The sequence below is a fragment of the Acanthochromis polyacanthus genome, chromosome 3 (assembly GCF_021347895.1).
Source record: "Acanthochromis polyacanthus isolate Apoly-LR-REF ecotype Palm Island chromosome 3, KAUST_Apoly_ChrSc, whole genome shotgun sequence".
Classification (NCBI taxonomy): Eukaryota; Metazoa; Chordata; class Actinopteri; family Pomacentridae; genus Acanthochromis; species Acanthochromis polyacanthus.
Window position 1 is genome coordinate 2,531,865 of NC_067115.1, and position 26,467 is coordinate 2,558,331.

Genomic DNA, 26,467 nt, shown 5'->3' on the forward strand with positions numbered 1-26,467 from the left:
GATGCAGACCATGCGGGTCATGAACTGTTCCATTATGGCACTCACCTGACATCACCTTAATTATGCGTAACTTTCGGCCCAGTACAGTTTAACTGGATGAGTTATATAGAAAATCATCCCCTGTACAGTTATCTTGAATGAGAAATGTAACTGCAAAGACCAAAACTGTTTTTGTACCACGATCTTGACATGTTTATTTCTGCTGTAAAGTCATACATTTTAACATAGAATTCTACTGGGACTTTTTGAAGGCAGTCTTAAATGGACATTCCAAAAAGTTCATCTCTACAGCCAGGCCGTGATCTTTCCCTAACCTTAAAAAGTGCTGTGTTCTTCCTATACGTAACAAGTTTAAGCGAAGAAACAAACAAACAAACAAACAAAAAAACAGTCTTACCTTGTAAAATCTCTCATAACTGCTCCACATTCCTCTGTACAGACTGATGCTAATTTTTTCCCAAACAATTCACACTACTCTCTCTCAGGATACATACTATAGTTTGACACAACACTTATTCTAATGTGCAAAATACTTTTCTATCACTTGTCTCCCAACAGAAAGAACTGTCAGTTGAAACACAATGGTCTATAAACACTGACAGCAGGTAGCATAATACAGTATGCCTCTATTATCTTCGAAGTATAACTAACTTTAAAAAAGGAAAGTGTTTATTTTCTGTTTTAAATACCCACTTTCTCATTGCCGTTCTATTGAAACGATTGTGCTGTATACAACTGCTGTCACAGAGTTTTGTCTTTTGCCATTTTTGAAACAAAAAGTAACAGTAAATGAAACAGAAGTAGTTATAATGCCCTTCAAAACCACTTACCATCATACAGTCTATGCCTACAATGCATGTTCGTTATATTTACAGGCTGCAGATATAGAAATGCAATCCTGTCTCCTGTATTTGGCCATGAGTTTTCATTGAAATTGTCGTTTAGTGCACATCGACGCAGAGTGCCAAATCCAGCAATGTAAACATGATCATATCTTTAATTAAGTTCATTATGCAGCTCTTGACAAAACGCATTTCTTATCATTGAGAACCAAATTACTGTTGGTGTCACCTGGCAGGTAGTTACATTACACAAAATGATACAATGCAGCTGAGAAAAACAGCACAGAAGAAGTGAGGGAACAACAGGTAAGCACAACAACATTTTTCTCATCTATAATTCATAAAACGCTTCCCAAACTACTTCTGCACCGCGATCCCATGGCGCTACAGTCATGCCATAAACTAAGAACATTGCAGCTTTTAAGATCGTTGACTGTAAGTTTGAAGCAGAAATAACCGACAAAAGCAAGATAAAACCATGCGCAATTAATTTGTTCTTGAATGAAAAACGAGTACCGAAATGAATTCATCATTATATAATTAACTCCAGGGAGAGTTAAGCAGTAGGATTAATGCAGCAACCGCACTGCTGTTAAGTATTAGATGAAATAACTGACTTGTCAAGAAGGAAGCAGGAAAACAGGCACGCATATGTATAGAAAGCTACAGTTTTCTCACGCACGGAGCTCTATGTCTGTCCCATAAGATACCTCGAGTCTCTGCTCTGTGTTCCAAATACATGTTAGTGAATCCACCGTGAACTGTAATCTGTCGGTTATGTGGTTGTCCTAAGAGGGCGAGTGGATTAAGGCGCTTTATGATAGCACAGCTCCAATTTCACCCCCCACAAAACTTTTCTGCCAATCCCCTAAACTCACCCAAATCCAGTTTACTGACTCACGTATAAAATTGCAAAAGGTGTCCAGGGTGATATTAAAGCCGCTATCTTCCTTAGTATAATATATCGATATATATTTATTAAAAAGCTCGAGGGGGGAAATTGAATCTTTCCGGCATTGTATGCCAAGAGAGGTTAAATGAAACTTCTCCATCTGCAACTAGTGCTGTATTAAATCCACTATGTAACAAGGGTACAGGTGCAGAAAGCACCCAAATTGACATTACAAGACTATAAACTGAGCCTTCCTCCTGAATTGGAAGCGTTAGTCTTGGCTGTCCTTCACAAAGACGGTGAGTTAATATGAGATATTACACGTAAAAACAGTTTCAGCGGGGTGTTTTTCCAGCGCTACTGTGAGTCAAAAGATCACTTCAGCGAGTAATTTGAGATGGAGAACTTAATTCGAAGACTCCCGAAGAATACAGGGCTCAACAAGCAGTCTGGTTATCATCAACAAAGCCCAACAAGGCGTCATTTGCTGTGGTTATGGGCAAAAATGCTGTGATAAACAGCAACAGTTCTGGCAGCAATGAAGCCCCCCCATAATCACAGAGAACAGCTCTTTCCAGGGTGGAATGGCTTTTGTATAATTGTTATTGACGCAACTGAAGCATTTTCTTAAAGCAGTATGAAAGCATAACAATAAAGAAACAGGGACAAACAGGGTTTCATCTTAGCTGCCTGGTTACCACATGAGCTGCCATAGCAACCGATGTTACTCTCATAACTTGTGTTTCATGGGATTTTATAGCACGGCTGGAATGAATCCTCAGACAATGATATTGCTTCACTGAATTAACCATCTGTATGAAGCCGATTCATTTTTAGACATCACCTGCAGAGAACAATGGAAGAGATTAAAACTTCTGCTGGTTTTAGTCACACAAAATGTGTGTGTAGGAGATGCACAACCTGAAGACACAGACAGGTAGGGGGGAAAAAAGGCCATTCTTGTGCACTGCACTCCACTTTGCCGTTACCCATCCTTCACGTTGAGCGATGATGGCGTAAGTGATCGGAACACACCTTCCATATGTCACCAGTTAGCGAAACCGACTCGCAACCAGTTCACTGATGGATAACGGGTGCCGGTCGTTGTTGCGAGAAGCGAAGCGTATCATTGGGTGGCCCAACCCCATTAAGCACAGGTCGTCCAGATGAATGATTAAACAGGCGGAAGGGCGCTCTGGCCAATCAGCAAACAATCAGCCTTTTAAATGAGTATTATGCAAATGAGGCCTCGTGAATGCATCAAAACAGTCGTTTAAAAAGAACGCCTTCGGTGATGGTAAGTAAATGTGCTTATGAGTGTGCATTCATGGTCTATGTAGATGCAGCGGTATACATAACAGTAGAAGGAAACAGGACATATTCCATCCCAAGTGTCATGGGTTATTCTGCACCACACAAAAGACAGCGCAGGCATTGATGAAGGGGCCAAACATGTTTAACAAAGGTATGGTAGATGATTTAGACTCCACAGGCGTGATCATATATGCATGCATATGTTCTGTGCGCTTTTATGAGAACTCAAAAATGTCTTTTGTGCATTCTAACACAGTAGTAATGCTATAAATCATAATCAAAGAAGAATACACAGATAAAAGGCAGTACAGATAGCTCTGTATCTGTAAAAAACAGATTTCTATTTCATATTCCTCTAGCATTCTCATTTATGTGTAAAACAAGTCTCATATTATGCATTTCATGTCCATTTTTTGACAGTATGTGATTTATTCATATCCTACGTCATTATCTGACCTCTAGAGTTCTCTGTGCTGTTGGAGTCAGTCGTGTTGTGCTGCCCCGACTTCAGCAGTTTACTTGGCAAGTCAAATGTAGATTTCCCAATAAATAACCTGGTAAATTAAATTCTGTGCTAATTATAATTATATACGGCATATGTAGGAGTCTGTCATGGCACCCTCAGTGCAATGTTTAGTCAAAAATGACATAGATGGATTACTTTTTGCTGTTTGGCATTTCTTTTCATATTACATATGGGGCGGCATGACTCAGTGGGTAGAGTGGCCGTCTTGCAACCGAAGGGTTGCCGGTTCGATCTTCGCCCCGTCGTGCTCAAGGTGTCCCTGAGCAAGACACCTAACCCCGAATTGCTCCTGATGGGGTCGTGGTTAGCGCCTTGTATGGCAGCTTCCGCCATCAGTGTGTGAATGGGTGAATGTGATGTATCATGTAAAGCGCTTTGGGTACCTTGCAGGTATAGTAAAGCGCTATATAAATACAGACCATTTACCATTTACATTTGGATGATCCATTAATCTAGTATAGATCAATGACAAACAAACAGAAATGCATTCAAAGCTTTCCATGATACGATATAATCCAATAAGCCTTTCACCCTTATAGGAAATTAGCCAGCTTAATGTGATTAAAGCTGCTCGTGATGTAAACACGCAGACCGTGCGGCTCTGAAAGCTCAGTGGCTTGCATGCTGTCAAAATAGCTGAAGTTCTCATAACTCAGACTCTCTTTTGAAGTCACTACAGATAAGAGCACAAGTTAAAACCCTAAACGCTGAATTCCGAATAGGCACTTTGACAACTCAGATATGGAGCAGAGACAGAAAAGAAAGCCAAGAAGCCCATTCTTCCCTGCTGAAGCCTTTGGGCTCAGCAAGCATTTTGCCATCCCACTGAGTCAGTACTGTGCTCTGGGCTGTTGCCCACATTTGTGTCTTTAAATAGTTATCATTTCATTTAAAACTTCAACAGAAGCTCCCCAGACGCCCAACAGGTCCCTGATCACGGCGGCACAGTCTTGGCAGCAGTAGACCAGCGAGGCAGCAACATTTGGGACATGAATACCCAGAACACCAAAGACATACAGCTGTGGATAACAAGCACAAACACCCTTTAGAAAATCAGTTTTTTCTACTTGTTGTACAGCTTTTAGGTAAGAAAACATGCAGAACCTGGGCTTGAATTTCAGTTGTAAGCATTTGAAGCAGATAAAGCAGAGAGGGCTTTGCTTGAGGACCAGGAGGATTTTTGAAATCAGTTCGAGATCAATAATTATTATTTTTGAATGCAGCATTTAATTTGCGTACTGAAACTGTATTATTGGAAGGTGCTCTGAGCAGGAATCACTCAAGTTCTCGTAACAGTAGAATTAAAAGGGAAGCGCTGTCCCAAGGCTTTACTCGTACTAAAACATTTTTTCTCACTTTGACGAGATCCATTCAAGTGTCATTTAAACTTTTTGCCTTTCTAACAACCTTGGCAGTATTAAATCTGTATTTATTCACGGAGGATTTGCTAACCTTCATGGCCTTTTCCAGCAAACTCTACTGCAGAAAATCTTCACATTCATAATTCTGCTGTAGGGAGTGAGCTCTTTCTAACACTAAAAATGATGAATACATACTTGAATGGCCAGAGAAGATTTTAAAACTAATTAAGAAAAAATGAAGTTAAGATGCTGTGCGTCCTCTTCAATCTGTTTCTCATCCTTCTCTGCAGAGTAAATGTTTTCTTAGTGACTGGGGAGAACCTTAAACAACCCCTGTGGCTTTTATTGACCTCTATCAGCAACATAACAGCAGCAGCATCGGCAATAGCTTTCCGTTAAATGAGATAATCTTCTGACTAGAACCGCTGGCCTACTGTTGCTCATTACAGACGACATCTCATAATAAAACTTCCCATAATACCAGAGTTGGTATGCTCTGTCCTCACTGTTGCTTGAGATCTAAACTTCTTACGGTTCAGATGAAGGTCTTTAAATTTGTTCTGGTTCCACCTCCAAAGCCTGTGCTGCACGTATCCCACCCACTCCGCGCTGCCAGGGCTGCCATATGCTTTTTGACTCTGTTTAGGTTTATGCTTTTGTTGTTGTTGTTTTCGTACGCTGTGGTATTTATATTCTCATCGCCCACCATATCCTGCCCCCCCACTGACACCTTGGCCTATCGTGTGGGGTTTCCATGCCAACTCCCACCCCAGGCAGCAGCCCTAATTGGACCTCAACCATGTTATGGTGATTTATGAGGAAAAAAGCACAAGACTAACGAGAAAAAAACAAAAAAAAAAACAAAGTCATTTATCCATGTATTTTAGCGTAATTAATGAGGACACAAAACAAAAAACTGTGCACAGATATAAATGGCCTTAATGGTCATTTGTAGGAATCCATTTTACTTTATTGTTCCCTTGTTATATTAATGCACCCCATTTGACTCATTCTTCATTAATCCATGCCTTGTGACTTCGCTTCCTCGTATAATTGTGTGTGCACGAATGAGAGGATGTGTAACTCTGTATACACACTTTTAAGTGGCACATCCCTTTGAAGTACGCCTGTATTCAAAATGTTTTTCAGTGAACATGCACGGAATTAACCTTGATGCCATCAAGCCCAAACAAAATCAGATGCAGCAGCCACATGCAGAGACTAATTAACTGTATTTGTGAGAGTTAATGAAACTAAGTCAGTTTTAGGGAGAAATTTAGAATCTGCTCTCTTCCGTGTTCGATCATTTCCCAGCAGCTAAATGCAGAGTACATACTTATTATGCTTCCTTGGCACACCTCCAGGCTATGAATAATAGTGTGAGTCTGCTTTTGTGTGTGTGTGTGTGTGTGTGTGTGTGTGTTTGTTGTGCTTGTGTATGCAAAATTTCCTTGAAGACTTTGAAGGTTACTGGCACACTTTCTTACATCTGTGAGCCCAAAGATAGAAACAGACTCCTGATTACGTGTAAATGTTTGTCCTCGGTGCTCTTGAAGGAGCACATGTTGGGAAATATGCTCTCCAAGATTTATATATAGGCACACAGGAATCAAAAGACTTTGCGTTGGGGTGCAGAGAAGACGTGGGGATGTATTTAGTCTAGCTTAGCAGGCAGAGTTGAAGGAAGCCAACTGCCTGTAATGGAAATAGGAAAAGCTGCCGGGGATTGGACGGGAGGTGTTGGTCTATATGACCTCAGTCCTGAGAAGCTCAAACTACTGTGGACCTATAAATATTTGATTATTACATAATGCTTATTTTGACAGGTCTATCTTGCAGTTTTGTATTTGAAAAATTGATAAATTACACATAACAGCCTCTGGAGAAGTCTGGTGGATGAGGAACATAGAGTACTCCCTCTGACTGGTCTTGGGCAGCCTCTCACTTCTCTGGTTTCTCTTGATGCATATTGCTTAGTGTCACTGATTCCTCTGTGACTAATGAAGAAAACCCAGGGACAGACGGTGCAGTTGGCCTTGTACACATTGTCGCTCACGCATCCTAGCAATTAGTAATCATTTTCCCATTCCCTTTGGTAGTTCTGTATTCTCGTCTTTGCTTTAACTGCGCTCCTCAGTTGTCATTTGTTAAACCCTCACGCTGCTCTCAGGCGTATCGTACAAACTCTGACTGCACTCGTGACCAATGAGAAACAGAGAACAGAGAATTAATTCTGTTTGGGTAGAGGAATGAAACTTGGCAGGCAGGCTGAGGAGGAGCAGGAGGGTTTCCCTCTGTCTCATACAAATCACCCTGCCTTCATTCTGTAATATTTCTCTCCCCTAGATTTTCACTGAATAAAATACAGAGCAAACGCTTTCTGTATTCGGGTCAACACTGAACCCGTCTTTTAGTGTCGAATTATAGGATGATTACATGTTTTGAAGGATGGCTGGCAACTCTAGAAGCTGATTCTGATGAAAGTGGGAAATAAAAAGTCGTAGAGCAGTTGTGTGTTAAATCTGTCACACAAAAAATCTTAATATCAAACTATTTCTTTATTGTATTCAAAGGGAGACTGAGCCAGAGGCGTTGTAATGGTGAAACTCAAACCTAAAGAATTCTGAGTAGAAATCCGTGGGGGAATTCTGTAACACCAAAGACGGCGGTTGTGTGATTCATATCCTGCCGTTTTGCTCAAAAAGAAGCTTTGTGACAGCTGAAACAGGAAGCATCCATGTTGTTACACCGATGCAAGTGTGGTGTTGTGGAACTGCACACATGTATAGTGCAGATAAAATTTGTAATGCACTTTTTTATGTTCCAGTGGCCATTGAAACTGCATTTATGTCTCTCTCTCCATCATTTAGATAGGGCCTGACCATCTTGTTAGACTGGAATAACTACTCCAGGGCGTTACCAGGATGGCTGCAAGACTTGCCGATAAGGACTCCGACTGAGCTGTGTGTATTTTTTATGGGACAGTAGTGACAGAGTTATAGGAACTGCCTACAGTCTTCCCAGTTTGCACGGGTTTTCACTGAACTAGACACCTGTCGGTTATCATTTGGGACTCCTGAAGCTGTGAGGGAGTAGAACAGTACATTCATGCTCGTATGAAAAACCTAGATCTGTTGTGTTATCTGCACCTGTTACCTTGATTGTTTTTGTTTCTATTTAATATCAAGCTAAATTTAAGTTGTTACAATTAGATGGTAGTTATGAGATTATTTCTTATAGTTTAGCAATGAGGACAGTCTTTGAGGGTTAGTTTTGATTGATTGGAGTCTTTCTACATTCTTCTTTTTTAATTCTATCTATCGGATGGCACAAATTCAATTTTAGTGACAATTTTAGAATTACGAATATTACCTTATCATCTGATTGTCACACTCAAGATGCTGCAGTTATTGGTGAAGACTGTTTTGTTTTTTTATTGGACCAGTGAGAATGGTGCATCATTTATATGCAACTTGTGAATGATTGCCTTGTTGAGACAGAATGTACTGTATATAATCTATGACGGATGAGAAGTAAAGAGAGAGCAGGAAGCTGCTGTGGAGACCAGTCTCTTCTGTGGGTTTCTACTGTCTAATCCTCGTCTTGTTTATCAGCCCTGTCTCCTTTTTCTTCCTCTTATTCTGTTAGAAAATGCTTATACATGACCAAACAGAGATCAGAATAAAATCCCCTTCTTCTTCCTGTGTGTCTCCCTCCCACTTTACATCTTTCTAAACATTTTGTGTGTGCTGGCTGCCTTAAATCCTTCTTTTTACCCCGTTGAGTCATCACTTTTGCTGTGTTCCGAGTTCACCCAAATAGTTATGCTTGTTCCTCCAACACCCTCCACGCTCTTTAGCCCGTTTCTCCCCCATTTCTCCCTCCCTTCTGAGGCCCAAATCTCCCTTTGTGCTCCTCCATTTCTTTTCTCTGTCTCCCTCCATCACCATCAATCCTGGCTGTCACTGGCTGATCCTATGATTATGAGGCAGAGCTAAATAGACAGTGATGGCGTGGTGGTTAATAGTGTTGGAATGAGATGGGTTGTTATGGATGGGGTGAAGAAGAGGACAAGGGGAAGCCGCTGGGCTGAGTAATATTTTGGCTCATTTGTGTCTGTGTATCCACAGGGATGTACAGATGGATGACAGAATAAAAGGAAAACCTAAACAAATATACATACCCCAAGAGAGTGGTACAGAAGTGAATACCGGAACCCTACCATGAGGAGATCTGTTAGAACTGTTGGCATGGTTCGTCTCTGCTTGTCAAAGTGGCTCTGAGTGATCACCATTATCTTGTGAAGAAACATTTCTGTCCTAATGGGAGTGTTCTCTTCCAGAATGACAGTACTCCCACTGGTAGGTCACTAAATATGATTTGAATCAAATGCTTTTGCCCGGATCTCAACCCAAACGAACACCGATGGGAGACTTTGGACCGACGTGTTGGACAGAAGTCTCCTTCAAAATCATGAAAACACCAAATGAGTGAATATATTTTTGGCAAAATGGTGTTCATTCCTCCAGTAGAGTTCAGAGACTTGGAGAATTACTAAGACACTTAATGCAGATTTTCCTTTAAATTCCATCTATCTGTATCTGAATGTATTTTTGTGGGTATGGAAAGTCTATGGAGTAGCTATGATGGAGCAGTAGCCATTCTCACGTTGACATGTATTCCAAAAGTAGCTTCATAGCACCCCAGATATGTTATAGTGGAAGGAACCAGCGGCCATTAAGAAGATGCACGGCTCTTAGTGCATCATTAAAGCACATGCTTCAATTTTCAGCATCTAAACAGCTCAGATAAAGGACAGTTATCACACGCAAAAAATGTTTTCTGAGCTTGATTAAAGACTTGAAGAAATGTGATCCACTGGAATAATTGCACAGTCCTCGAAGCAACAGTGATATTTCCTCTTATTCTCTGTCCTAGAAAAGCATTACATTTTTTTAAACAAATAAAGACTCCTTGTACCTCTAAGGCAGAAGTGGAATTTTCAGAAATAACTGAATGAACAGCTAATAGAGCTGAAGGGTCTATTCACATAATGTGGCATTTTATGTGAGAACCAAGGTGAGGCTTTTTAGCTTAAGTAGCAGAGCCAGCTCAGCTTTAATTTAATATTCTGCATGCAAAACGAAGGCAATAATCGTTGACTCTGCACACTGGTGTGCTTGGGATGTTGTAACTATTAGCACATAAATAAATGCAGTGATTGTAACACGAGGGTCAAGCTGAGACTCGATGTGTGCTGTCACATGACCTTAATCCCACTGGCTGACTCAGAATGTAAAACTGATAAGCTTTTCTACACCACTCGACCATAAAAAGCTCTGTGGTTATCTTGTATGTTAATTGTGAGACCATATACAGCACTTCCATATATGCTGTATGTACATATTTAAAAAATGCTGTCTTACACTGACTTCCCAAAATGGATCTAATCTGTTTAATTCTAAATGACATTTTAGCCTAATGCTTAGTGTTTGATAATGCGCTGCTCTGATACCGCCACATGCTGCTCTTTGCACGGAGCCGCCTCTCATTTTCCATGGAGTGAACAAGCTATTTTTTTTTTTTGTTGTTTTTGTTTTTAACATATTAGTCATTTGTTCAACCACCGGTCTTTCATAATCTGAGAAGCTGTGCTGCTGGAAGGACAGCTGGTTGAGGGGAGAGCAGAACAGAATTTGCAAGATGTGTTTTGGACAGATGGACACTTCTGATGTGAATTCAGGGTTGCTCTTTTATTTATTCAGGGCCGGAGTACTGGGTTCACATGCTTACTCATTCACAAGGAATAATTTTCACTGGAGCCACCGGTTAGATTTAATGCCGTACTGAAAGGAGAACATTTGTACTTTTCCCAAACTGATTTTCCACATTTGCTTATGCGATAAATGATTGTGTTTTTGTTTTTTGTGCAAGGCCAAGTTTGCCATTGGTTTGGGTGTTACAGAAAGATGAGGTCAGTGTTGCCCTTGTGTGTGTGTGTGTGTGTGTGTGTGTGTGTGTGTGTGTGTGTGTGTGTGTGTGTGTGTGTGTGTGTGTGTGTGTGTGTGTGTGTGTGTGTGTGTGTGTGTGTGTGTGTGTGTGTGTGTGTGTGTGTGTGTGTTCTTGTACTTGCTACATGGTGAGAACCATTTTCTGCATTTAACTATCAAAGTGAGGACATTTTTACAAAGTGAGGACATTTTGGCCGGTCCTCACTTTCAAACAGCCATGTTTGAGGGTGAAGACTTGTTTTTAGAGAACAGGTATGAATTGAGGTTTGGTTAGGGTTAGGGTAAGGATTAAGTTTAGGCAATCAGTTGTGATGGTTAAGGTTAGGGTAAGGCTCTAGGAAATGCATTACGCCTATGGATGTCCTCACTAAGATAGAAGTACAAACGTGTGTGTGTGTGTGTGTGTGTGTGTGTGTGTGTGTGTGTGTGTGTGTGTGTGTGTGTGTGTGTGTGTGTGTGTGTGTTAATCAGCGTGTTGGTGCGATTTTGTCCCCACTGATGAGCCAGTCAGTTAGCGTGCTGGCTGGAGGAATTTTAGCGGCTGGGTTAGAGTGATACACTGTGGGTAGTGGCAGAAACAGCGGGTTCTGGCTGTGTGGCGGTCATCCGAATGTCATCCACACACCCACTCAGACGAAGACAGCGGGAGATTGAATGGTACAAACAGGGAAGGAGAGGATAGTGTTTTTTTTTTTAAAACTTAAGTCCCTAAGAATGGGGGAAAAGCAGGATGAGGAGGGGCGAGTTTGGGAGCTGGGAAGAAGATGATTTTCATTAGGAGGAAAAAGTAATGAGGCTGCAGAGAGATGCTAGCAAAGCTGCACTACTCTGGCAGAGATCAAATAGAAAGAAAGATTGTCGGGGGCAGTGGGGAGGAGAAGAAAACAGTTAGTATGTGCATTAAAGAGATGTAATTTGGCTTGCAGTGAGAGAGGAAAGGGGAGAGAAAGACAGTATATGGTTGCCAGGGACAACAGACTGAATGGAAGCATGCGGTCATCCTCTCAACCCCCCCCCCGCCTTCCACTCTTTGTGGATGTGCATTTGATCCACCTTCACCTTTAAAGCCTACGTTTTCTCATCCTCCTCGGAGCATGATTTCTTATCTGTCACTGCTTTCAGTCGCCCTCCCTATTTACATTTACATGCAAGGACATACTGTATATGTGTTCATGGTCATTCTACCTCTTCCAATATTGGTAACTATGTACCCTACCAACTGTTTTACTTTCTCATTTGTCCTAAGTGAAGTTAAGGAATTCACCAAAAGAATGCAGCAATGATGCTAATTTTACAAAGAAACCATTGCTTTAGCCAAACCGACCAAGTCAATTAAGGTAGACGGTAGCATTATTACACAACTGTGACTCACTGCCTGCTTCATCTTTGACCTATCATCGTAGCTGTGTCGGCAATTACCGGTTAGTAATGAGACTGCTGAGCATAAGTGCATCTCAAATCTTATTAGTATGCAAACCAGAGGATAAAGCTGGGACATGGTGGACCATTAGCGTGGTTGTGAGTTCATGTGCCTGTTCACAAATCATAAAATAATGATCTCCTTCCCATTATTTGTCTTTGAAACATAAAATTAGAGACAGACCGCATTTAAAAACAAATGAAGCCTCCATGACGTCACCTATAGGTTTCCTAAAGGGAGTTTTAAAGCTCAGCGTGGCGGCTTCAGATTATATCATCTTGGCAGGACAGTCCTGTGATGACACTCAGAACAGCCATGCACTTAATTATGAATAAATGTACTACTTAAAGAGACTAGAACAGTTTTTGTACAAGGCTATGAACATGTACATTTTTGCCATTAAAATGGGCATTTTAACATGCGGCTCTATAAGGACTGACTACTTTTGGAGGCAGCTTCTAGTGGACATTAGAGGAACTGCAATAATAGGAGACTTCCACACTGACTCCATTTTTCAGTCCCAGAGGTTGGTGGTTGACTAGAAAGAGAAATGTTGAAAGTATGTTTTGCTTGTGGCAACTAATAGACTTGGTTAAGTTAAAATCAGAATTAAATACTGGCTTGTTGACAGCCCTCCTGACTGTCACACTTCTGTCTTGATTTTTTTTTTTGTGTATTCATTTCGGTTTTTTTGTTGTTGTTGTTTTGTCTGTTGAACTCACTGCAGCTGCTGAAAAACAAAAAAAGCCTACAGTAAAAAAAAAAAAAAATACAAAAGCAAACTATTCATTCATCAGTTATATTAAAAAATAAAAAAGCAAACTATTCATTCATCAGTTATATAAAAAATAAAAAAGCAAATTATTCATTCATCAGTTATATAAAAAATAAAAAAGCAAACTATTCATTCATCAGTTATATAAAAAAATACAAAAACAAACTATTCATTCATCAGTTATATAAAAAAATACAAAAGCAAACTATTCATTCATCAGTTCTATCTGCTCCTTGGTTTGAGCGTCATCGGAGCGCTGAGGTCTATTTCTGTTGACACTGTGAGAAAAATTCGCTCCAATCAGGTCAGCAGTCAGTCGGATGCTCACATTCAGACCTAATTAACGCGTTAGCAAGCTAAAGCATATGACATGGAGCAGCAGGTCAGGCCATTAAAACTCCCATCCTCTACAGAATACTAATAATATTTAATGACATTTAAATAAAATGTCCATGAATATGCAGAACACATACCATGATCACTTCCTAGGTAACTTTATTTCACAGATCGATGCTCGATTTCAACATGTCAACTCAGATAATGTCAAATTTGGATAATTTGGTCAAAATTATTTTTCTCTTTTGTGTCCTCTCATGGGCTGTGCGCCACCACACATCAGAGCCACATAATACCAGATAGGAGGATGTCACCTACACAGCCACTGCTTTGCTTTGATTGAATTCACGGAGTACAGGAACTACATTTTAGACCACAGAGTTTAATGACTTTATTTGAATTGGTTTGAAGTGCTATTCTCTCCTCCTATCTGAGCATTTGGCTCCTAAGTGTAGCTTATCATGACTTGACTCTTCTACTGTGTTAGTGTCATTTGGATTTAAAAAGACACAAGCCATTCTATCATGCACATATGTGGAGTTAATGCTCCGTCTTTGTAAATTATTTAGTAGCTGTCTGTGGGGAACCATATTCATTTTAATCAGTCTACAGCTACCCCTATTCAATATTCTGCTACTCTTCATTCACCCCGAGATTCTCTGCAGTTCATTTCTGTCCATCTTCTCTTTCTTCCGTCTAAAGTTACTATATCTCCCCATTTTCTTCTTTGTTCGGTTCCTTGATGGATTATGGCCTCAGGCAGACTGCAGTGGATCAAAACATCATTTTTACTCATATATTTTGGCCTGAATCTACATTGTCTCTTTCTCTTTTCCCCTTTGCTCCAGTTCAGAGAAAAAAGCTGGCCCATTTCTCTCGTCCTACGCCCACAACCACCTCTCTCACTTATTAAAACCTACTTTCTGTTTATTGCACTTTCTCGAGAAACCTGCTGAAGCTTCGTTTGTTGCTCAACTCTTAATTCCAAAACACACTTACTGAAACCATATAAAGGACAAATTTCTCTTTCTTTTTTGTTCTCTGTCATTCAGAAAACCCTTTCTGCTGTCCTTCCCTTATTCTTAAAACCACCATCTTCTCCAGGTTATACTCAGTAATCTTCCATTTCTGACATTTAACTTATTATTCACTCCATCTGCTGGGCTGATCCTCCTTCTTACCCCTTTCTCTTGGCTTTCTCGCTTTCTCTCACAACACTCCCTCGTCTAACCTTTACTTAAAGCCAGAGCATTTACACATAGATGGAGGAAAAAGATATTCAGCTCTGTTCTCTCCTGAAACCACTTCATACCTCTCCAGCGCTGCTGTGGCCCCACCCTTTTTTCCACCAGACCAGTTGGCGCTGACCTGCATCGGTGTGCTCTGACATTCGAGTGGATTCGCTTTTCTGTTTTACATCAGATGTTTAATGCGTTTGTACAGCAGTGGTTATTCCATTTGTTTCTTTGTTTCATTTCATGTGGACTTTATTGTGTGACAGAAATGCTACATGCTGAAGGTCGGGCAAATAATAGGTATCAGTAAATCAGACCAAGTTGGGCAAAATGCAGCTGTCTTTAGGCCAGTGGCTTTCAGTTGCTGTGAAAGCCTCTGGCCCAGGCAAAGTCCCAAGATATAGATTTAAGGGACAGTGCTCTGTTGTGGTGACCCATCCTGATTGACCGACCCCTATCATGAGGCTATTTTCCATGGCAGAAGTTGTGGAACCTCTTTCAGAAGAAAGTACCTTCTCCAGGGCATATACTTCTGAGCATCCCTGAGAAACTGCTGCACAGGGTTAAACTCTGAAGATAAATTTGGATTGTTTAAACTCACAAATGACAACAAGCACCATTTTTTTCTGCCTCGATGTCCGTGTTGATTAGCCTAGCCACGCTAGACAACCCACGGCAACGAATTTAATTCTCTGCCAGGGTGGGTCTAGTTACCCTACATAAGGCTCGAGGCTGGATGCTCCTAAAACTGGCCGGACCAATCACCATGAAGTGTAGAGTCAGAAGGTGGGCGTAACGAAGTGGCGACAGAGGCGCGACGATTCTGACAGAAACAACCGGAAATGACTAGCCTAGCCGTGCTAGACAACCCACGGCAACGAATTTAATTCTCTGCCAGGGTCGACAATAAAAACGATAACAATCGTTGAGCTCCATTAGCACCGACTCTGAATAATCTTTCTGTTAACATGTCTGTAATATACTTGAGCTTCACCCATTGACTGTATAAATAAGGCTTCACCGAACTACCGCATCCTCTGATTTCCGGCGCTCTAGGAGCCTATTCGTTGCGCTGATTGGTTGTATACCTACCCAATTGCTGCAGAGTGATTTGATAGACAACCTTTTAGCCCGCCTCCCTCCCTGTCGAGCGTGCCTAGACCCTTGTGCCTTCAGAACATGGGTCTAGCAGGGCTAGGCTACGTGTTGATAGCCGTCTTTTGCTCTCCAACACTGTCATCTTCAAAATAAAATTCACCTAAAATGGCTAATATAACAGATGTTCATTGTTCTGTTTTCCACGTGCTCATAGAACTGAAACTATGTAGAAATACAGACTGCTTGTTGTTATTTTGTTGCATTCAAAGGCAACCTTGTGGCTGAAGCTGTTAGATCCTGCAATGGAAACAGAAAAGGGCCATTTTGGGGACCGTACCTCTAAACGTGCCGTCACAAGTTTCTGCAATGGAAAACTGCTTATGGATTATTTAACAAAGCACGAGCAGTTCTTTCAATCCAAACCAGATGGAGAAACTGCTTTATCCCTCCAACTGTGATTTGAAAGAGTTTTTCAAGTCACCCTCAGGTCAGAAATCACTGATGTGTGTTATTTAAACTACTTTGGATGATGTGTGTACAGTCACAAGTGATGTATTTGGCAATTTAGTTAAGGAAATTGTGGCTAAACATTTAGGCGTTGATCAAGTTGTTATTCAGATTAAGACCCTGAGGAAACCCTCGTGAAATGGTATCACCACTTACTTCATGCAGCGCATTTTAAAGTGGATGTTTCATTTCTAACCTGTCTTAGATTGAAAGGTTTCATTTGGTCGGATGAGCAGAAAGGTGGCAAGGTTCAGACGTTTGAAATGACTTAATTGGTTTGACTTTTTGATCATGTCTACTAGTGTGCCCTAAGGTCACCACTAATAACTCTCACTAGTTTTCAAGCAATTTCTAGAGAGCTGACCGAAGTGGGACCCCTACATGGGACAGAGATGATAAAATAACCTTTATGTTGGCCAGCTAGACAACTTTTGCTGTGTGCCTTTGATAAGAGACCATTATTTTACAGTCATTAGAGCCAAGTTTTAGTCTTACAGATTTAACCTGATTCATTTATTGCTTAAGTTATAGCATAAACGAGCAACTGTTTTTCATGTCCGTTTCAGTCATTCACATGCAGGAACAGTTACAACACATCTTTTTCCAGAGAAAACATTTCAATATGTCGCTGTAGGCAAAGCACAGATAGAACTGATGATGGCTCACTTCTATTAAATGTCTCAGTAAGACTTAACGGTGACCCAGCATGCACAGAAACAAGAAACCCCTGTGGAATGCAGCCATCAGGAATAGATCTGTGCTTTCCCCACAATACGTCTGTTCTGAAAAAATTATGATAACATGACTGCATTGTCAGTCAGTTTATCAGAATGCATAATGCTCCTTTTCTGAATGATAGAAGTAACATAAAAATCTGCGCGTGCTGTCTGAAACAATAAGTGATCTTGCGTTTTGAACAACCTTAAAGTCTGTTTCTGCTTAATATGGGGAAGCTGTGCACTGATCTCAAAGGCGCCGCCGTCTTCACCGTCTATCATTCAAACACAGATGCAGCGCCTGCATACATAATCACACACAATCTAGTTCTAATCTGGTATAGAATTTGCTAATAAATATTTGGACATATTTGACCAAACACAATTTTTCAGTCAATCAGGAAAAAGACTCTCGGTATGCGCACCTAATCGAGGCTGTCTGGTTAATTTAAGTTTTGCATTGATTTGATCTCTATCTCTGCCTCCCTCTCCCCTTGCATGTGTCTCTGACTGAAATGTAATTTAAAGTTTTATTAACTTGTCCTTCCCTCTCTTTTCTCTCCCTCTTGTTTAGTTCTACATCTTCTTGCTTTGGCCTGCGGAGAGAGAACAATTTGCAGGGACGACGCCTGTTTCCCTGCCTGTGTGGACGCAGGGATCAGATCCAGTTGGACCACAAGACGCTAACATACACCACCATTAAGACTACGATTTATAAACCACCTGGGAGCAACACATCATATAAAAGGACACATATACTTAAAAGAAACCATCGCCACTCAGATCCTGAAGGCTCTGCTGACACGCTACCCACTGGTGTCCTCGAGTGGGCAGGACTTCTCTACCTTCTGAGCTTTGGAGTTCCCTTCATCCACTAAAGTAGAGGTGAGTTAGTCACTTCACACTGTCCTCTCTAATATGAAAATCCCTCACATTCTAGTGCAGATCAGCTGTCATTTTAACTCCTATTCAGTTCTAGTGAGGCATGGACTTTCTAATAAGTGCAGCGCTTCGGGCATGGTTTGACAGGGCAGCCAGCCTGAGCTGAAGGCTCACCCACTGACGCTCTATTCAGCAAGAGCACTTGACAGTACCCAGTGGCATTTAACTGTGAAAGGCATCGGTATGCGAAGGATTTTTTTTCCTTAAATGCTACGACCAATTCCGGCCAAGCTAGCCTGGCCGGCAAAGCAGGATGTCTGTTGCCATAGCAGCAGGTGCTAATCCATATGCATGACCGGAATGAGATTTTTGGAAAGGTGTGTTGAACTGTGCAGAGGGAGAAGGCTGTGTAAGACTGCTCGGGTTTAATATATTTCTCGGATCTGTCATTTTGGCAGAAATGGATGTGTGGCTTTGGCTCAGTGTCAAGGTTAAGTTGAAGTTTGGGCTGTTGTAATGCATGATGATGAAATCTGCTGCCATTTAGGAGAAACTACAGCAATATCTGTATCATGTTTTTAGCTACGGCCCATATTCTGCGGTTATTTCTGTTTTTGGCTGAGCATCCTGTGTCCTCTATGATTCTGTCCCACTTTTGGTGCCACGCTGAAAGTTCTACAGCAGGAAGTGTTCTTGTTTTGAAGACATTACTGGGTTAAAATCCTTCATCACAAATGTAGGTTCTGTCCTAGTTTTACAGCGGGGAATTTATTTTTTCTCATTGTTTTGTGAATGTTAATGAATAAGTCTGTCTTCAAGTTATACAATCTTTAATTATCTTTACCGAATAGTTACTGAAAAGCTCAAACATATGCTAAAGTAACTACACGGAATTCTATGCATGCAGCATCCCAATTAAAATCAAAGGCTTTCACACACTTTCAAATGTGTCTGTAGATCTCTGTAAATAATCGTCACATCAACATTATGCAGATATCAATATGTTATCTACTTTGATAGCGAACTTAGTCGAGCTAATTGGGTATTTTGTATCAGCTCAAATCAGCTGCATCATAGATTTTGTCAATATTAAAGAGTCAAGATGTTTATGCATATTCTACACATATCTTACAGTTTTTCATAAGAAAAGAGAGAATGCACACTTTTTTCTATTCAGCTGTTCATATTATGTAGCCCACATTCTGCTGACATTCAGTGTTGTGACTTATTCAAACAGACCATTGATATCTGGTCTAATATATTCTAAATAGTTGCTCACAAACTATTATTCTGACATGTCGTAAGCAAAGCATTTTAAATTGCCACTTTTAGTCTGAAGTATGAAAAAACTGGGATAGTTGCAGCAGTTGTGCTCAGTAAATCCATCCATTCACACACACTGAAGCTCACTGCAGGCATTTAATGGCAGAGGATGTTTCTATAAGCAGATTAGTGCCATGAATTCTTTAGGACTTTATTTAAAGATGCTATTTGTTATTATTACATTTACATTTTGTGTTGACCTTACAACAGCAAAACTACCAGCTTTTAAAAAGAATATACTGCAGGTTGACCTATGAGTGCTGTTGACACGCACAAGTTTAATTATTAAGGAAAAAATTACATTTAGCAGAACTTTAGCTGCATTTCATTTTCTGTCTGGCTTCTTGTGCAAATTGAAACTCGTGTGAAACAGCAGCTTACATTTCCGCCTTTCAAAATGTGTGAACATGTTGGCTCATATTCTGGCACCTCCAAAAGCCGCGCGTTTCTTAACTCGCGTCGCCTCTTTATTTTTCGGAAAGCTTATTAAAAAGCTTCCAGTCTGCTTGGAATTCACTTTTTTCACGGCACTTTAATGAACGCCTCCATAATTCAAGTTTAAAAACTCATTAAGATCAAAACACCTCATAATAAGACTCCTGCCACGCCACTTTGGGCTGTACATATTTTAATAATGTGCTGAGGAACATTTTTACTCAATATCAGTATGCTGAAGCTCTTCATTGTGGGGAAAAAAAGACGGTTTTTGATCTTTTATTGGAATGACACCAGTACCAGAAAGGCCTTCTCCTGCCATGTTCAACAACTAATTGGCAACAGATCAGTCTCATCAGGGGTTTGGTACTAATGGATCAAGATGGTTTGGGACTGAACTGCATTTCAAGTCTCACCAAAGCTGAAATTCCCTTTCTGTTGAGGACATGGGACAACCAGCAAGTGTAACAAGCCCCTAAACTTGATCAAATGTACCTCTAAGCTCATCTGGCACGCAGGAGCAAAGCAGCTTAATTACTTGGAACAACAAATGTACTTTCGTATAACACAGTCCTTTAAGCTCTCTTTCTAAATCTCTTGATACTGATCATCTGCTTCTGCCGTTTCTCCACAAAAACACCATGTTGTCAATATTTATAAAGTAAAAGCTGCGGCAAAGTGGTTGAGAACTGTCGTTTCTCCTCAACCCTTGTCCCTTCATACTTTCATGCTACACAATACACAACATCCGTTTGTGTGTTTTGCTTTAATTTAACCATGCTGTCCCATGTTTGTTTGTGTTAATTTTATGTTACAGTTTGCATCCATCGTACGGAGGATTAAAGGAAACCACACAGCCAGATTTAGTAGCAGTTATCCTTTATGAAGCTACAGGTCAAATGTGGTTGAATTGTTTGTTCTTTTGTTCAAACAGACCTTTCTTTGTTCCCTTTTTCTGGCTCACCATGCAGGACTAGTGCTTAGGAGGAGGCCGGCCCAGCACTTCCTGACTTTATGGTGTTGCTGATGTCAGAGTGACATCACTGGAGCAGACCAAGTGGAGGTTTTTTTTCCTTTGGATGAATGTTTCTTTTGTATTAAACAGCATCAGTCAGTATTGGTTTTACATGCTTAAGTTTTGGGGAGATATTTAGAAAGGCCTACAAGTTTGTAGTGTGCACAGTGAAGCTGTTTACAGATTTGTTTGTGTCGAGGTTAAAGAACAGGTCACCATGCTGTACGATGGTAGAGCTGAAGTGAGGAGGTGTGAATTGAACACCCTATATAAAGAGTAGAGAGCAGAGGGGGGAGAGGCTGTGCTGCTGCAGTTTGACAGTTTTTTCCTTTTTGAGTACCTTCGAATTCATTTTGAAATTGTTTTTATATCGAAGCAACAATATATAAATATATATTTTTATTTATATTTTTAGTCTGCTGAGGCTGTCTGCCTGCCACCTTCCTCGACCTTTTTGGCCAGACTACTCTACATACACAACTGATGTAAGCTTGCTCTGCATACAGATGTAATATCATTCATCTAAGGTCCTTGATCGAAATGTAAGTTTGCAGAAAAGCCAGGCTCAGCGCTGGTGTTAACTAAAGAGTGAAGGTTAGTGTACATGCAGCAGCTAAACTGCTCTTCCTAATGTTTTGGGCTTTCTTACATTTCACTCTGAGGTTTAAGGACAAAAAACACAGACGCAAAGTTGTGAATGAACACGGGTTTATTGATAAGCTTTACAAAAGAAACCATATGTGAATTTTTTGACATCTTTGCTGACATTTCATTTAGCATTTAGCTGCCACTCATCTTCATTTTTCACTTTGCTGTAACCTCTGAATGTTACAAAGCCATAAAATTGTGATGCCTTGATTCCATTTGTTAGGGTTTTACTCCATTTGTTAGTCGATGGGATTTTGCTGTCTGATCATCTTTGTCGTTGCTGTGACTAAAACCATCCTTAGTTTATTTCTTTTAGCAGGTGGTTAGAATATGTTGGCTGAACATTGCAGAATTTAGGAGATTGGACACAACCCGAGTTTCCAGAACCTGCTCCTCTTTTCTTACAAGTCTTGCCTGCTTGTGATCTTGTTGGAACTTTCCATCTTCTGAGCTCTGGTGTTCACAGAATTTCCTCTTGAAACTGTTTTTAGAGGCAGAGCCTGCCCCCCCCCCCATTACTGCTTTCTCTAAATTGTTTGCTCTGCAGAACTGAAATCATAGCACATCTTTCAGCTTGTGACTGTAGCTCGTACCAACTCACATGGAAGCATATGAATCAATTTTATGTTTTTGAGCTGCTGCATAATTTGGTTCATGCACCCTACATAAACTTTCCATTGCTGCTATAGTATACCTTTACTGCACTTTTTTTAATTTATGCATCATAACCAATTGAAAGTAGAGCTGGGTTGTAGTTATTAACTGCTTTGGTATAGGCTATAAATTCATTTATACTGTAGAAAAATTTGTGTAGAAAATTAAAAACTAAATGTCGTCCTGCTGTATGACAATGACAAGAAGAAAAAACAACACACACTGGGTTTTCTTGGCATTTAAACATAATCTCTGCCTGTAATTCTATAGCAGTACACGGTAGTTTGTTGAGCATAAGTCTTTATCCTGTCAGTGCTGTAGTCTACCATAAATGGATATGAGTGTCATTTAGATATAGAGCACATGAGACATTTTGGTATTTTAATGCTTCATATGAATATTACAACAACATGTATCCTTGTAATGTTGGTCATTATCCCGATGAGGGCCAAGATTTAGTGACTCATTAACATGGATGAGAAGACTTTATGTCAAAGACATCTGGTGTGGGCCATAAATTCATTTAAACTGGAGAGAAATTTGTGTAAAAAATTAAAGACTAAATTTTCCTCATGAAAGAAATGTCTGTCTTTGAGCATATGTGAAGTGCAGAGCAGACGGGTGTGAGCTGCCCCGTCTTTTTAGTATGCACTCTGTCGGTGTGGTCCTGACGTGACTTGATTAAATGGTTTATCCTCCCAGAGCCAGAGGTTAGTGCACTCAGCGTTCACCTTGAGCAGCACACAACACATCACCACTTATCTATCCGACTGTGTCAGCCGTGTGTGTGTGTGTTTGTGTATTTGTGTGGCTTTGTGTACACTGGCTATAGGTTAACTTGTTTTGGTAGTGAATAGTGTCAGGGAGAGTGCATGGGGGGGCTGCAGGTGGCAGGTGTGAGTGCAGAAGTGTGTATGCTTTTGGAGAAAGTGCGTGTTAAATATGTACCTTGCTAGCAGATGCACTGTTGGTCTGTGTTTGTGTAAAGATCTACAGGGTTGTGTGCATGTTGTGTTGGAGTACTGCGGTTATAGTGCAGCTTTAAAGAAACGCAAAGTGTAGCTGTGTGTTTGTGTGAAGTCAAGATCTCCTCTCAAAGCATTGCTGCTCACTTCACATCTTCCTGATCACCATGGTGATAGCTCAGTCTGACGGCACAGCTGTATTTGGGATGAAAAAACTGGAAGTTTGCTGATAAGGATTTCTGCCCGTGTGTGTGTGTGCATATGTGTGAGCATTCGAACCTTGATAAGGTAAAAGTGGGACATTTTCTCCTTTTCTACTTGCTACTTTCTTTCTGATTTTGACTCTTTTTTTTCATTGCTTCCATCTTTGGTCTTGTTTTGAGAAATGCATCGTAATTCCAAATGTGGATTAAAAAATCTTTAGGTGTTTCAGGCTGAACGATGGCTTTCTGTTGACTGATTTAACACCAGTGAGGGATAGCTGTGAACCAATGAGTAATATATCTTTAAGTTAAATGGAAGTCTTAGAGACCTTCGGGTAATGCATCTTCAGCTCACTGATAGATTTACAAATCAGCTGATTTGACTGAGAAATCAATCAGTGCAGTGAAGGATTACATTCACTTAATTAGAATACACTTCAGATCTCAACACAACTTGAGGACACAGGATGTAAGCTAGCAGTAATCACGCTGTTTGCACTTCCTGCCCTTGAATCTCTTTGTTAGTCTTCCTCTCTGCATGTGTGTCTGTTGGTTCAGTGCTTGCATTCATCACCAGCTACTCCTAATGTCTGGGATGTATCATTTTAAGCTTATCTACTGTTGCCATTTTTGCACGTCATGTCAAATAAGAGCTGCTGCTAGCTGGGTAAACGGAAAATTCTGTGTGTGAACGTTTGCTTTTAAAGCCAGTGTTTGGAGAAATGTGTTCCAGGATTTGACTAGGCAGGCTCAACAATAAGCCCCCAGGAGGGTGCGCTAATCTCTTTCATCACCTCTACATCCCTCCATCCTTCAATCCGTCCAAATTTTTTTTCCCCCCACTTTTTCCCTTCCTCTCTGCCAGTGAGTGGAGTGCCAGGTTCTACCATTGCTTTTCAAACCCAGGGGGAAGTTGTGGATGGTTGCCAAACGCTCCTGCACCCCCTATGCAATGTTCCCCTGCACAAACAGAAACACTTGTCATGGACCAGATTTGATGAAGAGGCTCTGCTCGCTTAGCCAGCTCATTCTCACCGCTGCCCCGCTTCACCTGGGATGCTCCCTTCTGCTTTGGCTCGTTTTGGTATGGCCCAGGTGGATCCGGGGGCTTTCCTAGTTCAGCCGCCCTGCGATCAACCCACGCATCCCGAGCATCCTCCTGCCATGCAGAGTGCCTGCTGAGAGCGAGAGGTAAGGTGGTAAGGAGGGAAGGAGAGCCGTGCACATTAGCCATGCTAATCTCATTAGTGCGGCCATGATTGAATCCTGTAGGAATCTGCCAGCGCTGCCAGGAGAGACGGAGGAGCTTGTATATTATTAAAGGGTTTGCTCTGTTGTAGGGGGTGAAGAGGTTGGGAAAAGGGAAGATGGGAATAAATTGACAGAGAGGCAGAGACCAGACAGACAGACAGATGGACTGAGAGTGAGGGAGGGTCAAATGAGATGGAAAATGAGAAGAAATGCACATCGTCGCACTGGAAAACAATCAAATTTCCACCAGAAACAGAAGAAACAGACACCGAAAAGGAGACCGAGATGTTTCCTCCCACTATACCAAAGCTGTCTATAAAAGACAGTGAAACGTGAAAAGAAAGAGCTATAAAGCGAGGATAATGAGAGAAAGTGAAAAACAAATGAAAAGTACCTGTAAAAAAGATGAAAGGCATTATCTCTAATTGCTCAATTACAACAGGACTGACTACTGCTGCTCTGAACATAAACGTAACAAGAGCAACAAGCAGCATTATCAACCAAAATTAAACAATAGAAAATTGCGCATTAAAGCAAACAGCCTTGGGTGGAAGGGAAGTGTGGCTGAATGTACGACTAGCTAGAAACAAGTACTGAAACCACAGGCGAAAAAAAAAAGTGAAATTGGAAAAGCAATCCTTCAGTGCACTGCATGGCGGTAATGAAAATGCAACAGCAGCACAGGGAGCTGATGCTTACTCATGTGACAAGAACAAAACAGAATATGAAAGACAGCAGAGCATCAATTTAGGTTACTGAGACAAAATGAGAATAGGCAGGAGAGGAAGGGACCAAATGTGAGATCTGAAATACATCAAGGAAAGAAGAAATCGCTCACATTAATGAATTGAAACATGCCCGTCATCCTGAAAGAGGCCTCACTACCCTGCCAAAGTAAATGCTTTCCCCTCAGTTTCGGTAATTTATCCGCCTCCCCTGCCACTTACTGGTCACTCTGCCCTTCTACAGCCTCTTATTTCCAACCACAGTACAAGATCTTTAAATCCTAATACTCCGTGTCTCTCTAAACTTGTGACCATCCAAACTAAACTATCTCTTTTCCACATCGCTCTCCTCCTTTGTCTAGTCTTCAAAACAACCCATCTTCTTATTTCTAGCCTCCCCCTCTGCTGGTCAACCACTTGTTTCTCCAACTATTCTTCATTCCTCTCATGTCTTTCTATCCCCCTTCCTCCACTTCTATTTCCCCTGAGTTTTTGCTCTATTTTCTAATTTGCTTCCATCTCCCATACCCTCTGTCTGCGCTGCCTCTCCCACAGGAGTTTGATGTTGTTTTTGCTGCTGCACCAGTGGCTTCTAACCCATGAGTCGTGGAATCGTTGTCTAAGCAGATTGTTGTTTTACTGTCTATGGTTCGTCGGTGTCTGGGACCCCGACGGTTTCACTTACTGTTTCAGTTTGAAATGTTTGTGTGTGAGTGAGTGAAAGTTCCACTTTACACAGTGTTGCCTCTGTTTGTTGTGATATAGCTCATTAACGAGCAAAAGTCTAAATCTCATGACAACAACATTTAATGGCCGCCTGGCTGCCTAAATCCTGCTTCCCCTCATTTTGCCTGTTGTTTTCTGTGTCTTACCTAAACGAACACAGCATCCAGACAGTGTTTAATGGTTAGTTTATTTAAATAATGATCCAGAGTCTCTGCCCAATTCGCGTCATAGGCTGTAGCATGTTTGACTTGAGGTATTACTTCCCAAATTTAATGACTCCTCTGTATGGAGTAGTTCTATCTGATAACAAGTGATGCTTTAAGCTGATTTGTCATGGCGTACTGGGACTTGTAGCAGCTTAACATTTTATCACGACATCAATCTGTCCACCTTTCTCCAGACTGAACCACCTGAACTGATGCTGGATGAATGGCCCTGACATTTAGTGCAAATATTCATGTTCCTCAGTGAATGACTTCTATAGATTACTGAATGCTGTCAGTATTTATCTCAAAGCTGTGCATTAGCAGCCTCACAAAGTTGCTAGTGTTGCTGTAGACTCTTTGTCTTGATAAATCTCTTTGGCCCCTCTGGTTTTTCTTTCTCT

At 41.0% G+C, this 26,467-nt stretch overlaps 1 protein-coding gene across 2 annotated transcripts in view; it reads left to right on the forward strand.

The window, feature by feature from the left end:
• The window catches only part of LOC110951183 (protein phosphatase 1 regulatory subunit 29-like), a 297,756-nt gene that overhangs the window by 74,205 nt on the left and 197,084 nt on the right, over window positions 1–26,467 (forward strand). For both annotated transcript variants that reach the window (XM_051945089.1, XM_051945090.1), the window contains exon 2: window positions 17,608–17,918. The gene's annotated coding sequence lies outside the window, so the exon portion shown is untranslated. The remainder of the gene's footprint in view (window positions 1–17,607; window positions 17,919–26,467) is intronic.